This window comes from Bubalus kerabau, chromosome 5, assembly GCF_029407905.1.
Source record: "Bubalus kerabau isolate K-KA32 ecotype Philippines breed swamp buffalo chromosome 5, PCC_UOA_SB_1v2, whole genome shotgun sequence".
NCBI classification, from domain to species: Eukaryota; Metazoa; Chordata; class Mammalia; order Artiodactyla; family Bovidae; genus Bubalus; species Bubalus kerabau.
Window position 1 is genome coordinate 5977271 of NC_073628.1, and position 16002 is coordinate 5993272.

A 16002-nucleotide genomic window follows, 5' to 3' on the forward strand; every position below is an offset into this window, starting at 1 on the left:
ATTTATTGAAACTTCATTGTTTGCAAAGCAGTCTATATTCATTATCCTATTAAATCCTCAAACAACTCTAAAAAGGCAAGTATTATTATTACCCCTAATTTAGAAATGACTAAACTGGCCTAAAGCTCAACGTTCAGAAAACTAAGACCATGGCATCTGGTCCCATCACTTCATGGGAAATAGATGGGGAAACAGTGGAAACAGTGTCAGACTTTATTTTTTTGGGCTCCAAAATCACTGCAGATGCTGACTGCAGCCATGAAATTAAAAGACGCTTACTTCTTGGAAGGAAAGTTATGACCAACCTAGATAGCATATTCAAAAGCAGAGACATTACTTTGCCAATAAAGGTCCATCTAGTCAAGATTATGGTTTTTCCTGTGGTCATGTATGGATGTGAGAGTTGGACTGTGAAGAAAGCTGAGCGTCAAAGAATTGATGCTTTTGAACTCTGGTGTTGGAGAAGACTCTTGAAGAGTCCCTTGGACTGCAAGGAGATCCAACCAGTCCAATCTGAAGGAGGTAAGTCCTGGGTGTTCTTTGGAAGGAATGATGCTAAAGCTGAAACTCCAGTACTTGGGCCACCTCATGCGAAGAGTTGACTCATTGGAAAAGACTCTGATGCTGGGAGGGATTGGGGGCAGGAGGAGAAGGGGATGACAGAGGATGAGATGGCTGGATGGCATCACCGATTCGATGGACATGAGTTTGAGTGCTGCAATTCATGGGGTCGCAAAGAGTCGGACATGACTGAGTGACTGAACTGAAACAAAGACTCTGAGAGGTTAAGAAGTGCCCTATTTAAGGTCGCACCATGTCAGCATCTGGAAGGGATGCCAAACCACACTAAAGCAAATTCACACAGAAATTGACAGATTAGTTACAGCCTTGCTAAGGGAATATTCAGTTAATGTAGGAGTAAAGAGAAAACACTCCTTAAATTTTGCCATTGCTAAAGAAAAATATTGGCTTATTTATCTGCCAGACTCAATAAAGGAAACTTTAAAAGCTAGCAATTATAGTTCGCCTCCCTCACAATGTCAGGCCAACCCTTTGCTCTCTATCCTACTCTAATTATCAAAGTAACTTCTCACCCTCTCATTGGGTCTCAGTTAATTTCACTCAAATCTCAAGACAACTAAGTTCTAAAACGTGCATTTGGCACTTTACTTTCTAAAATTATTTCTCTGGCTCTCTGTCCTCAATAGTTTAAGATCCAGCATTTCCAGAGAAGCTATTATTTAATTCTGATTCTTGAATATCAGATATTCTTGAATATCAGAATATCAAGTATCAAGAATACTGATATTCTTAAATATCAGTCTCCCAACAACATAGTTCAATTTCAGGTACCATGGTATATGAACCGTGGGTAGCTGCCTAAGTACAAATTTTACTGGTCGAAAAAGCAGCTATGAAAATGACAGATGTGTATTGTGTCCAATGACCAATCACACCCCTTTCAAAGTCTGCTGATGAGTCACTGGGCATGTTATTCAGTTCATACACAAATAGCACAGTGTGTAACTGTGTTGATGCCCAGTCTCCAGTAATAAACCCACATGAAATTTTACAAAAATAGATAATCAAAAGAGGGAACTGGCCTTCAGAGATAAAAATGAAGAAAGAGATAAAAAATAGTAATGCTGGAAGTGAAACCTGAGTAGAAAACAGAGTTACACGCATCAGATGAAGTTAGTGCAGGCAAACTTCTCAACACAGACATTAAGGAAAGTGATGATGGTGATGATGAGGCTGTCCCAGAGAAAGCGACACCAGCAAAAAAGGAACGCTCAGTGATATTCATGACATTGAAAGTACAAAGGATAAAATGCTGGAAGCCAAGGCATCCAGAAGATGTTTGCTCCATATCTAAAGTTACACAACAAGAAGCAGGTAAGCATCTTTCAAGCTACGGTAAGTTTTTATTTTTAACAAAGATACAGAACACTTTAATATTCAATGTTTCTAATGCTTTAAATTATAGTGTATCAAATAAACACCTCCCAGACCCAGGGATCAAACCCAGGTCTCCTGCATTGCAGGCAAATTCTTTACTGTCTGAGCCACCAGGGAAGCCCCCCAGAAACATATGTTTACTATTGTTTTCACTTTTTCATACATTTATAACCAATGATGAAATCATTTTTAATTTTGACAAAAATTTTAAAGTGCACATCATTTTTCCCGTTGACAAGGATCTTACAAGTATGCAGGGTCATTTTTATAGTCCCATGCTACCAAGTGGGGGGGGGTGGATATATACAAGTGTGTGTGTGTGTGTGTGTGTGTATACAGGTATGGAATTTATTTACTGAAGCATGGTTGATTTACAATGTGTTAGTTTCTGGTGTACAGCAAAGTGACTCAGTTACACATATATATACACATATTCTTTTTCATATTCTTTTCCATTATTGTTTACTATAGGATATCTGAAGATCAGCCCTGGGATTTCTTTGGAAGGAATGATGCTAAAGCTGAAACTCCAGTACTTTGGCCACCTCATGCGAAGAGCTGACTCATTGGAAAAGACTCTGATGCTGGGAGGGATTGGGGGCAAGAGAAGGGGACGACAGAGGATCAGATGGATGGATGGCATCACTGACTCGATGCACGTGAGTCTCAGTGAACTCTGGGAGTTGGTGATGGACAGGGAGGCCTGGCGTGCTGCGATTCATGGGGTCAAAGAGTCAGACACGACTGAGCGACTGATCTGATCTGATAGGATATTGAGTACAGTTTCCGGTGCTAAACAGTAGGACCTTGTTGTTTATATATTTTATATATAATAGCTTGTATCTGCCTAATATATCCCCCCCCACCACCACCTTTCACTTTTGGTAACCATGTCTGTTTTCTGTGTCTGTGAGTCTGCTTCCATTTCGTAGATAAGTTCATTTATTCCATATTTTAGATTCCACATATAAGTGACAGGGCTTCCCTTGTGGCTCAGCTGGTAAAGAATCCACCTGCAAGGCGGGAGACCTGGGTTCAATCCCTGGGTTGGGAAGATCCCCTGGAGAAGGGAAAGGCTATCCACTCCAGTATTCTGGCCTGGAGAATTCCATGGACTGTATAGTCCATGCAGTTGCAAAGAGTTGGACACAACTGAGCGACTTTCACTTTCACTATAAGTGGTATCATATGGTATCTCTTATTTCACTTTGTTTAATAATCTCTAGGTCCATCTGCTGCTGCCGCTAAGGCACTTCAGTCGTGTCCAACTCTGTGCAACCCCATAGACGGCAGCCCACCAGGCTCCCCCGTCCCCGGGATTCTCCAGGCAAGAACACTGGAGTGGGTTGCCATTTCCTTCTCCAATGCATGAAAGTGAAAAGTAACAGTGAAGTCGCTCAGTCGTGTCCGACTCTTGGCGACCCCATGGACTGCAGCCTACCAAGTTCCTCCATCCATGGGATTTTCCAGGCAAGAGTACTGGAGTGGGGTGCCATTCCCTTCTCCGCTAGGTCCATCTATATTGCTGTAAATAGCATTATTTCATTCTTTTTTTGGCCAGGCCAAGCAGCTTGTGGGATCTCAGTTCCCCAACCAAGGACTGAACCTGCAATACAACAGTGAAAATGCTGAATCCTGATCACAAGAGCTAGAGAAGGCAATGGCACCCCACTCCAGTACTCCTGCCTGGAAAATCCCATGGACGGAGGAGCCTGGTAGGCTGCAGTCCATGGGGTTGCCAAGAGTCAGACACGACTGAGCGACTTCACTTTCACGCATTGGAGAAGGAAATGGGAACCCATTCCGGTGTTCTTGCCTGGAGAATCCCGGGGACGGGGGAGCCTGGTGGGCTGCCATCTATGGGGTCACACAGAGTCAGACACGACTGAAGCGACTTCACTGTTACTTTTCACTTTCATGCATTGGAATTTCATGCATTAGCAGCAGCAGCAGCATCACAAGAGTTCCCTATTATGTCAGTCTTTTTATGGCTGAGTAGTGCTCCATTGCATACACGCACCACATCTTCTTTAGGCATTCAGCAGGATGTTTAGGTTGTTTCCCTGTCTTGGTTACCATGGATAGTGCTGCTGTGAACACTGGGGTACATTTATCTTTTTGAATTACAATTTTCTCTGGATATATTCCCAGGAGTGAGGCTGCTGGATTACATGGCAACTCTATTTTTAGTTTGTTAAGGAACCACCGTATTGTTTTCCAAAGTAGGTGTACCAATTTACACTCCGCAGGTGTGTATTTTGTTGCCCACTTACTCGCAAACCATCTGAGAATAAGTTGTATATATGATGTCCCTTTACTCCTAAATACTTAAGCATGTATTTCCTAAGAATTTCCTAAGAATAAGGATTTTTTTCTACCGAACCATAGAACAGCTGTCAGAGATTACTTTTTAAGAACCTATCTACTCTTAAGGAATAAAAGATGGAATCAATGCCTGCTGTTCAATGTCAAAGATAGCAGCTGTGAAATGTATAAATTAGTTTTTCAGATGTAGTATCTTTCAGGCAATTATATAGTTTAAACTTTCTGTTTAAGACACTGTCAACAGTAAAAGTAAATGAATAAAAATAAAGTAAATGGATAAAGAAAACTCCCTAAAGCTAGTCAAATATTCAATTAAGTTTTAATACTCCCTAGTATGTAGGAAATAAAAATAAATTTTCATAATCTTCCCTTTAACAGGTGTCAGTCCTTCAGGTACTCAGCAATCACAAGTGGAGCATCGTAACACTACACAAAAATGCTAAATTAAATACACTATAGGGTTAAGTATACAGTAAAAAAAAAATAAATAAAACCAGTCAGTAGTAGATAAGGAGAGAATTATATATAATCAAATTCATTATATTTTTAATCATCTCCCATGTGCCAAACATTAATATTCTGATAAATAAAACTGTAATGGTTCCTGCCCTCAGAATCTAGAGTAAGTGGAAAGACAATCAGGGTATTATTTGCTATGACAGCAAAAAAATCTACTGTTAAAGAAACAGGGAGAAGAGGTACCTTACCTGCAGGAAAAGGAGATGTCAAAATTTTCCCAAAGGATGAAACATAGAAGCTGAAATCTGAATGATAAATTAAATTCAAGAGAGGAAGAAAAGTGTTCAACTCAGAATTACATATGCAAAGGCCCCAAAGTGAAAGAGGACACAGAGCTTTAAGAAAAAGAATGTAGCTGAGTACAGTATCATTTTCAGGTAACGGGAAAGAGAAACGGAGAATACGGTGTGACGGAAAGAAATTCAACCTGAAAGAAAAAGACCTGGTTTCCAAGCTTGCTCCATTAGTTGTATAACTTTAGGACAAGTCATTTTACCTCTCTGGGCCTCTACTTCCTAATGAGCAAAATGAGGACACTACCATATTCCTCTTCAAAGAGTCATCTCAAAAATCAAGTTTTACAAAGCATGTTACAAATAAAAAAAGAAAGAAAAAAAAAGATTTAAAAAATTCTGTTTACCAAAATATACCATTAAGAAAATTAAATGATTAAGTCAAAAACTTTTGGAAAAAATATTTGCAGCACATTAAGTCTAACAAAGGACTTGCATCCAAATATATGTTGTTTTATTGTTGTTTAGCCATTTAGGTAACTGTGTCCAACTCTCTGTGACTCAATGCACTGCAGCCTGCCAGGCTCCTCTGTCCATGGGATTTCCCAGGTGAGAATACTTGAGTGGGTTGCCATTTCCTTCTCCAGGGGATCTTCCCAACCCAGGGATCGAACCCAGGTCTCCTGAACTGGCAGGGCAGGTGGATTCTCTACCAATGAGCCACCAGGGAAGCCCCATCCAAACACAAGAAGAACTACAAATCAACAATTAAAAGATGAACAAACCAATAAAAAAGGGGGGGGCCGGGTAAAAGACTCAACACTTTTTTCAAAGAAAATACACAAATGCTTAATAAATAAGCACATGAGAAGGTGCTCAACAAGATTAGTTATCAGAAAAATACAAATTGTAATCATGAGATACTCCTTCACACTCATTAGAATGGCTAATGTCAAAAATGCTGGCTAAGGGACTTTCCTGGTGGTCCAGTGTTTAAGGCTGTGCTCTCAACGCAGAGGACAAAGGTTCAATTCCTAGTAGGGGAACTAAGATCCCGAAAGCTGCAGGCATGAACAACAGTGTTGGCAAAGATATGGACCAAAGTGAAGATCTCATACACTGTTGGCAGAAGCACAAAATGCAACAGCACTTTAAAGGTACACATACATTTACCATATGACCCAGCAACTACTCCTTTGTATTTTCTCAAGAAAAAATGAAAACATGTGCATATCAAGACTTACAAGAATATTCACCACAGCCTTATTTGCAATAGCCGAAAACAAAACCACCTAAATGTCCAATCAAAAGAAGAATAAACAAATTATGGTATGTAAGGACAATGGAATATATTCAGCAATAAAAAGGAAAAAATTGTGGAAACACATGGACAAATCTCAAAAACAAAATGTTAAGTGAAAGAAACCCCTTGGAGAAAAGCAAAGGCTATGATTCTATATTTATGAAGACTGGCAAGTTTAGTCTATGGTGACAGAAGTCAGATACAGGGATGGAAGAGGACACTAAAGACAAAGGGACACAAGGGAATTTTCCATGAAGACAGAAATGTTACACTCAACAAACCCAACGTAAGACCTGTATATTTTATTGTATTTTAAATATTTATATATCTCAATTTAAAAAATAACATGGGTATGAAATCAGCACAATCCAGAAAGTAGGAAATTCTATAGGACAAGTAACCAGATCTTTCTACAAGAAAAGGTAGAAACAGTGACTTACAGGTGAAGAGAGACTTTAAACACATCAACCATACACAACATGTGGACGGACCTTATCTGACTCCTGATTCCAACAAACCAATCATTAAAAAAAAAAGTGAGAGACAGTCATTAGGAAAATCTGAACAATGAAGATATTAAGAAGCTGTTCATTTACTGAGACACCAATAATATGCTTTTAAAGCCTCCATATTACACAGCAACATAGATACATCTCCAAATGTTGGGTCCAACAAGCCAGACACAAAATACACATTCCAAAGTTCAAAATCGAGTAAAACTAAATGAAAGTCCTAGAAGTCTCCACTGGAAAAGAAAAGCGAGTTAGTGTTTGGGAGGGGAATGAGCACACTTCTGAGGTGACAGCAACTCCAAATCTTGATGAGTGATAGTTACAAGAGGATTCATTCTGCGATCATGCACTGGACTAGAAGTTAATACATTTTATGTTCTTTTCTATAGGTGCTTTATACGTCACAAATAGTAAGTTTTACTAAAAATTCAGATATACATAATTTACATATGTTACGGATGAAATAAATTACTCAAATAAAAGTATCTGGGATTTAATTTAAAATAATTGTGAGGGAGCAGAGGATATGGATGAGAGAGTTCCATATGCTGATAATTGCTGTAGCTGGGGATGGGTATAGGGGAATATATCCACTATTATTTATTTTGTGTATGTTTAAATTTTTTCACAGTTTTTTTTTAAATGTTCATAACCTTAACTATTGTATTTCTAGAAATGATAAGGATATACCCAGAAACATTAAAAAAAAATTAAGTTCACCACTTTTTCTTTTTGGCCGCATTGTAGAGCATGCAGGATCTTAGTTCCCTGACTAGGGATTGAACCCGCAGCCCTAGTAAGTGGAAGCACAGATTCTTAACCACTGGGCTGCCAGAGAAGTCCCTGCACTTTTATTTTCAATGTTCCCCAAATGTTCGGTAACAGAGAAATGGGCAAATAAACCACAGGAAATCACAGTATACCTTTAGTCAATGAAAACTTTAATAAGAATTTTTAGTGACAGGAAAATGATTATGATAAAGTTAAAAAGCAAGATATAAAATGGTATCAAGCATAATCCCAGCTACACAGAAATACTTTTATGCATGGGGAAAAAAAACTGGAAGGAGATATGTTAAAATGGTAATGATGGCTACGTTTTTAAGATTATGAATGATTTCCCTGTATTTTTCACAGCCAGCATGTGTAACTTTTATCAGTCAACAAGGTAAAATCCTTTAAACATGTTCCTCATTCACTCACCCAAAATATGGATTCTATCAATGCTGAGGGAAGAAAGCAAAAACACTAATAAATTGTGGAGGAGTCATCAGTTATTACATTCCAAAAGACTGATCAATATGGGAAAAGGTAAAACAAAATTTTACCCATGGGAAAATCTTATTTGAATTTTTCTCAAGTTTTTGTATTATTTCTGTATTTAATTGTAATGTTAATAGGAATCTTTTATTATCAAATTAGTCCCACAGTACAACTAATCAATAAACTATTTTTAGGATTTAATAGTATACAAAAAAGCACTGTCCCAAAAGAACAAAAAAGTATGCAAAAAAGCATTGTCCCTTTTCAGAAATTGAACAGAGCCTATTTCACAGGTAAGCAAGCCACTATGTCTAGTTTCAAGTCCTGTGGCAATGAACCTTTCAGACACTTGTGAAATGAACAGACAGGTTTTGATTCAAATGGTCAGCTTGCCATTCTTTTGCCATTAGTGCTTTCACAGAAGTCAATCACTTTGATTAATATGAGTGTGCATATGTAAGTCATTTCAATAGTTATGATCACAGAACAAGATTTGAGAAATTTTAGCCAATAGTTTTTAGTTTTCAGATAGATCTTAGAACTAAGTCATCAAATTAAGGAGCTGTGTACAGGTGATTGGGCTTCCCAGGTGGCCAACGCAAGAGGCATAAGAGACATGGGTTCGATCCCTGTGTCGGGAAGATCCCCTGGAGGAGGAAATGGCAACCCACTCCAGTATTCTCGCCTGGAGAATCCCATGGACAGAGGAGCCTGGCAGGCTACAGTCCATGGGATTGCACAGAGAGTAACTTAGCATGCATGCATCCAGGTGATCAGAAAACTCTCAGTCTATAAAAAATGAGAGAAGGCTGTTCTTACACAGGAAAGACCAAAAGGCCTAGAGATGTGATGCCTTCCCAGATCTAAAACTACCACCACCACCCACTTGACATCTGATCATAGCACTATAAATTCCTTTTACCCAGTGAAAGTAGAGCTTGTTGGCTCATGGCTGGTAACTGAGAGTTCCTCATACCTCCAACCTGACTTAAGATGGCCAAGTATCAACAAAGCTTTTCCCACATGTGCTGTTAGAATGGCCACACGGATTCCATGAAGGGAGAAACTCAAGAAATATAATTTAGTTAGAATTACAAAAATTTTTAATAAAGTCTCTCTATAGAATTTAAAAACAGAATTTGAAATAATTTTGTATCATATATGGAGAACTGGTTTAAAAAATTAAATAAGAACAAGAAGTTGGATGTTTCCATATGTTTTCCACAATAAAATGTTTGGGACAGTTCCTAATACTTTCATAAATGACACAGAATACAGAGTAATATTTCAAACAGAGTGGGATAAACTGAGAAAAGGGCTTAAGCCATGTAAATGAGCATAATACTATTAACCTTTGATTTAGGCAAGTTAAAAGCAGAAAGCCTACAGGAAAATTAAGTAATCCACATAGTAATTAAAATATAATGGTTGTAGACTAGTTTCACCTAATAAAAAGTCATCCCAATACATGTTGATACCTCATGACACTAGCCCAGAATCTCTGATAGGGTTCTTTACAGAAGAGACCCAATAAATAATCGATTATTTAAATATGCTACTGTAGACATAAAGACTAACAGATTAGTCACTCAAGCACATCTGACTCTGCGACCCCATGGGCTGTAATCCATCAGGCTCCTCTGTCCATGGAATACTCCAGGCAAGAATATTGGAGTGGGTGGCCATTCCCTTCTCCAGGGGATCTTCCCAACCCAGGGATCAAACCCAGGTCTCCTGCACTGCCAGCAGATTCTTTACCACTTGAGCCACCAGGGAAGAAGCCCAAGGACTAATACAAACATACCAAAATTACATTCTTACCTTTGCAAAAAACCATGGTATTCTATTTCAATGAGTGACACACCCAACAACTGGGAACAAGAACAAGCCAAGAACTCAGGAGTCGTCTTCCTCTCCAAGGACATCTAATAGGATCATCAAGTTCCACCAACTCTGTCCTAAAACTATCTTGACTCAGTCACTTCTCCATGTCCATTCTTGGTACCAAGGCTTGGTTATCACTTCTAAGCTATTATAGTAAATTCTTATCTGATTTACTTTCCACTGCAATTCCTCCCTCACTAGTCTATCCACCACGACACCCTCCCAGGCGGTCTTTCTAAAGCAGATACCATCAAGTATTCCCATGTTTCTAGTTTCTGTCAGGTCTCCTCACTGCCTATTGCAGTACAAACAACTTAACGGGATTCAGACTCTTCTGATCTCAGATCCTCTCCAGTCTGCGTCTACTAGCTAACACTGAAGTACTAGCAATGCTGTAGTGCTGTTTCCTATTTCTATGCCTATCAACATGCTGGTTCCTCTGCTTGGAATTTCCTTCCTCATCCTCTGGCTTCTTGAACAACCTTAATGTCCCAATATCCAGTTAGTTTACCTCCACTTTTAAGACTTTCCTTCCTCAGTCATACCCTCCTTTCTCGTCTCTTTACTTTATACCTCCTAAATTTCATTTATCACAGCAGAGCACAATTCCGTGTCCTCCTGACTACGAGGACAGGATACAGATACTAGTTTCTGTATCCCCAACACATGCGTTAAACATCAGCAGTACACCCAACAATGTTTGCTGAACAAATAAATAAATGAGCAAAAGACCAAAAAGAACAAAACTTCTGAACCTATGACAATTCTTACAGTTTTGGTAACCACACTAAGAAGCAGTTAAATAGGTAGAGAAGATTTAGAGAACGGCAATTACAAAAAGTAAAGAAAGAAAGAAAGAAAAAAAAAAAGCAACTTCCATGTAAGGAAAGATGAAAGAAAACAAGCTTCTTCAATTTACAGAGTATGAGATGGGTAATAACTACAGGTAAAGTTACTATGTATAAAATAAATAAGCAACAAAGATATATTGAACAGCACAGGGAAATACAGCCATTGTTTTGTAATAAACTTAAATGGAGTATAATCTATAAAAATATTGACTCTCACACACACAAAAAGCACAAAAGATAAATGGAACAAACATGATATTGTTTACTAAATCCTGGAAGTGTGCAACCAGGCATACTAAAAGGAGTTCTTTTTAGGAACTCTATTATTTAATTTAACAGTGAGTAAATTTAAACTCAAGGCAGTAAGCCAAAACAACAATGGTGGAAGTGGACCACATGGAAAAGCACTTAGCATAGTGCCAAGCACAAAATATGCATCTGACATATGCTATTATTATGGTTTCCAATAGTAAAGTGTGCAACTCCCTCTATAGGAAGCAAATGAGAATCAACAATAATCAGTACCTTTCAGTCCACAGCAACAACTCACTGCAGGTAACACAACATCTATTACTATTACAGAGGCAAACATCTATTACTAAGAGAGCTCCTTGTTACAGGAAGTAGATACAGTCCCTCAGCATCCACATGGATTTCATTTTAGGAATTCCGCTTACCCTCTACCCCTGCCACTGGAAACCAAATTCCACAGATACTCAAGCTCCTTACAAAATCGTGTAGTATTTGCATATAATCTATGCACATCCTCCCATGTACTTTGAACCACCTCTAGATTACCTATTACAACGCTATACAAATGATTATAAATATGATGTAAATGCTACGTTAAGCAGGTGCCAGCATAGCAAATTCAAGTTTTGCTTTTTAAAACTTTCAATTTCCCCCCTGGATATTTTCAATTCATGGTTGGTTGAATCCATGTATGCAGGCTGCGGGAACACAGTGGGCTGACTGTATGTGTATCTACTACTGCACAAAAAGCACCTTCACTTTCTGATACTTCTTACTCTGCCGTACCACCCATTAGAGTCCACCTAAGAGATGCCAGTACTGTATCTTTCCCTCCTTTTAACCACTCTTTTAAGGAGAATCTTCCACTGATAGGAAAACATGTATGTATGCTAGATGCATATACACAGATATAAGCACATATATGTACTCATTCTTTGTTTTGGGCAAGCACCCGTCTTCAAATACTTCTCAATCTACTGCCTCTGATTCAAAAACCTCACTATCTAGCTACTAGTTTAGAAAAATGTCCTCAAAGTCAACTGGTAGGAAACACATATGATGAAAAGTTTTAAAAATAACTTTAAGTTCACCAGGCTCCCCCATCCCTGGGATTCTCTAGGCAAGAACACTGGAGTAGGTTGCCATTTCCTTCTCCAAAATTAAGGTAATTAACTCTAATTTCTTTTTGAATGAAGAGAAAAAAAGACTGCTAAAATAACTCTTGCACTTCTCTTTACCATCTATCAGAATCACTTGGCAGACTTGTCGAAACAAGTCTGGGTCCATTCCAGTTTCTGATTCAGTTAAGTTTGGGTTTAGGACCTGGGAATCTGCATTTCTAATAATCTCCCAGAATGGTCATCTGGGTCACACTTTGAAAATACCCGCTTTAAACTATTTGAAATGAGAAAGACCTTGCAGGTGAATAAAATAAAGCTGAGATAACTGATACAGACTTCCTGATGACCAAGCTAAGGTTTTTTAATTGTTAGCGTTCAGTTATTATGTTATATAAGCTTTATGTACTCTCAAGGATGTGCACGACACATTTCTGCTCATTTCAATAGACATCTAATCATATCTTGGAGATTCATGTATATAAGTTATGTTTATATTAAGTTATGTCTCCTATGTGTGCAAAAATATTGTCTAAAAAAAATGAATATACCTTAATTTCAAAATATTGCTAAAAACAATGCTAACCATCATTTGACAATGGAGAGTTGTTATAAATCTTTAATCTGTAAAAACTGTAGTATTTGCAAAACGCAATAAAATGAAGAAGAAATCCAGGCAGTCTTTAGCAACTGATTAAATATGGAGAGTAACAGAGAAAGGAGTAACAGTTGATAATGTCATTAACAAAAAATGCAGTGGTCTCTTCCATCTTAAAACATAACAAACATTCAAGAGAACATCCTCTGGACCCTACACTTGTAGCTAATGACTTGCTCCCCTTCTCTCTTCACAACCAAACTTCTCCAAACTTCTCTTCATTCACTCACTGTCTGTTTCATCTCACATCTATTTTGAAGAATGTCTTTTGCCCTCAAATGCCAGCGAAACTCCTGTTTTAAAGTCTCCAGGAACCTCTATGTTGCCAAATCCAACAGAAATCTCAGTCTTCAGTATACTCAGCCTCTAAGGAGCAACCACTTCAGCTTACCATTCCCTCCTCTTTGAAACACTATCAGTGTGAAGAATAGAAACTGGAGTCAGACAAACCTGAATTCAAAAACCAACTTCTCCGGCGGCTACTCAGTGGTCTTGAGCAAATTATATAGTCCCTTCTTGGGTCATTTCCCTGATCTATAAAATAGAGATAATAAAAGCACCTACTTCATACATTTGCAAGCATTAAATGAGTAAAAATACACTAATGCTTAGAACAGTGCCTGATAATCACAGGGCACCACTACTTTTGATTTTCCTCATATCGCTCTGGTCCCTCTTTCTCTCCCTCTTTGCAAGTCAGTCCCAGTCTGAAGTGAAGTGAAAGTGAAAATTGCTTAGTCTTGTCCAACATTTTGCGACTCCATGGACTATACAGTCCATGAAATTCTCCAGGCCAGAATACTGGAGTGGGTAGCCTTTCCCTTCTTCAAAGGATCTTCCCAACCCAGGGATCAAACCCAGGTCTCCCGCATTGCAGGCGGATTCTTTACCAGCTGAGCCAGGAGGGAAGTTCATGTGTGAACTACCACACATGTGCCAATGAGACCCTGCTATATGCTAATAAGCTCTTCCTAAAGCCCAGAATGGGCCTTTCTTTGTGGCTCAGATGGTGAAAAATCTGTCTGCAATGCAGGAGACCTGGGTTCAATCCCTGGGTGGGGAAGATCCCCTGAAGAAGGAAATGGCAACCCATTCCAGTATCCTTGCCTGGAAAATCCCATGGAATGAGAGCTTGGCAGGCTACATATAGTCCATGGGGTCGCAAAGAGTCAGACACGAGCAACTAACACTAACTAAAGCCTAGAACCATAGTCAGTTACCTGCTCAACGGTTCTACCATGATGTCTCACGGATACTTCACCCTTAACCTATCCAAACTTACTCAAAACTGAATGTAAGCTCTTCCCTTCTATCTCCAAACCTGCTCTTCTTTCAGAGTGACTTGTATCTATCTCAGTAAAAGGACTCCAGCACAAACCATTCACACGAGAAAAACTTGGGGAGTATATGCTTGTATATACCCATTAACCTTGCCCTTCATACAACCAATGAACCAAAGTCCTTTGACTCTATTTCCTAAATGTTTGTGAAGACCTCTATAACTCCACTGTCAGCTTCTCAAGCATACTAGCATTTTATCTTATCTGAACTGTTTTCATTCCAATCCCAAAGAAAGGCAATGCCAAAGAATGTTCAAACTACCGCACAATTGCACTCATCTCACACACTAGCAAAGTAATGCCCAAAATTCTCCAAGTCAGGCTTCAACAGTAAGTGAACCGTGAACTTCCAGATGCTCAAGCTGGGTTTAGAAAAGGCAGAGGAACCAGAGATCAAATTGCCAATATCCGCTGGATCATCGAAAAAGCAACAGAGTTCCAGAAAAACATCTACTTCTGCTTTATTGACTATGCCAAAGCCTTTGACCGTGTGGATCACAACAAACTGTGGAAAATTCTTCAAGAGATGGGGAATACCAGACCACCTGACCTGCCTCCTGAGAAATCTGTATGCAGGTCAAGAAGCAACAATTAGAACTGGACATGGAAAAACAGACTGGTTCCAAATTGGGAAAGGAGTATGTCAAGACTGTATACTGTCATTCTGCTTATTTAATTTATATGCAGAGTACATCATGAGAAATGCTGGGCTAGCTGAAGCACAAGCTGGAGTCAAGATGGCCCGGAAACATATCAATAACCTCAGATATGCAGATGACACTACCCTTATGGCAGAAAGTAAAGAAGAACTAAAGAGCCTCTTGATGAAAGTGAAAGAGGAGAGTGAAAAAGTGGATGGTTGGATGGCATCACTGACTCGATGGACATGAGTTTGGGTAAGCTCCGGGAGTTGGTGATGGACAGGGAGCCTGGTGTGCTGCAGTCCGTGGGGTCGCAAAGAGTCAGACACGTCTGAGTGGCTGAACCGAACCACAGTAGCTTCCATCGGTCTCACCAAATCCATTCTTGTCTCTCCCCATCCTTTTTCTACACAGCAGCTACTGATACTAGTCTACTGATACTAGCATGTTACACTCCTCTGCTGAACTTCTGTATTCCCACTGCATTCACAATAAAGCCCTACTTGACCGATAACCTTGTCGAGATTTTAATTGTCTCCACCACTCACTTCTCTCCAGTTACACTGTTCTTTCTGGTTTTATTCAGTTGGTAGGTTCCTCAAACATGTCAGATTCCTTTTAGAGGGGGGCAGAGTGGGGGGCTTTGCTTATGATAATCACTTCTCCCTTTTGCCTGGTTACCTCATGGTCACCCTTCAGGTGTCGGGTTTAAAGGCTTTCTCAAGAAAAGGTGTTCTCTAATGCCTGCTGACACTCCTGAAGCTTAGATTACATCATCCTATTATACACCTTCAGTGCATCCTCTATTTATCTTTACAGTCCTTTGTGTAACTGTAACTAACATTACTAGCATTAAGTATTTAATATCTGACTTCCCTAACACTGTAATCTTGTGACAGAGGGGCCATGCCTCTCTGGCTCATCACTGTATCCCAAGTGCTCTGCCTGGTGTGTGACATGTGGTTAAGTGCTTCAAACATTTTCTAATTCCTACCTCCGGGCTTTGCATTAACTGGTCCGTCAGCCTAGAGCTCTGCTGACCCAGATCTGGTCACTCAAGCCCTTGAACTTCACAAGACTGGCTCTGCATCACTCAGGTCTCAGTTACAAAACACCCTCTTCTCAGGGAGCCTTTTCCAATGAC

At 39.3% G+C, this 16002-nt stretch overlaps 1 protein-coding gene and 1 long non-coding RNA gene across 7 annotated transcripts in view; one reads left to right on the forward strand and one right to left on the reverse strand.

Annotated features, from left to right (window-relative positions):
• KDM2A (lysine demethylase 2A) overlaps positions 1-16002 on the reverse strand; it is a 93357-nt gene that overhangs the window by 66066 nt on the left and 11289 nt on the right. The gene's annotated exons all lie outside the window — the stretch shown is intronic.
• On the forward strand, positions 1543-5090 carry LOC129652273 (uncharacterized). Its single transcript, XR_008714513.1, has 3 exons — positions 1543-1896; positions 2431-2618; positions 3521-5090. It is a non-coding gene; the product is annotated as an uncharacterized LOC129652273 (long non-coding RNA).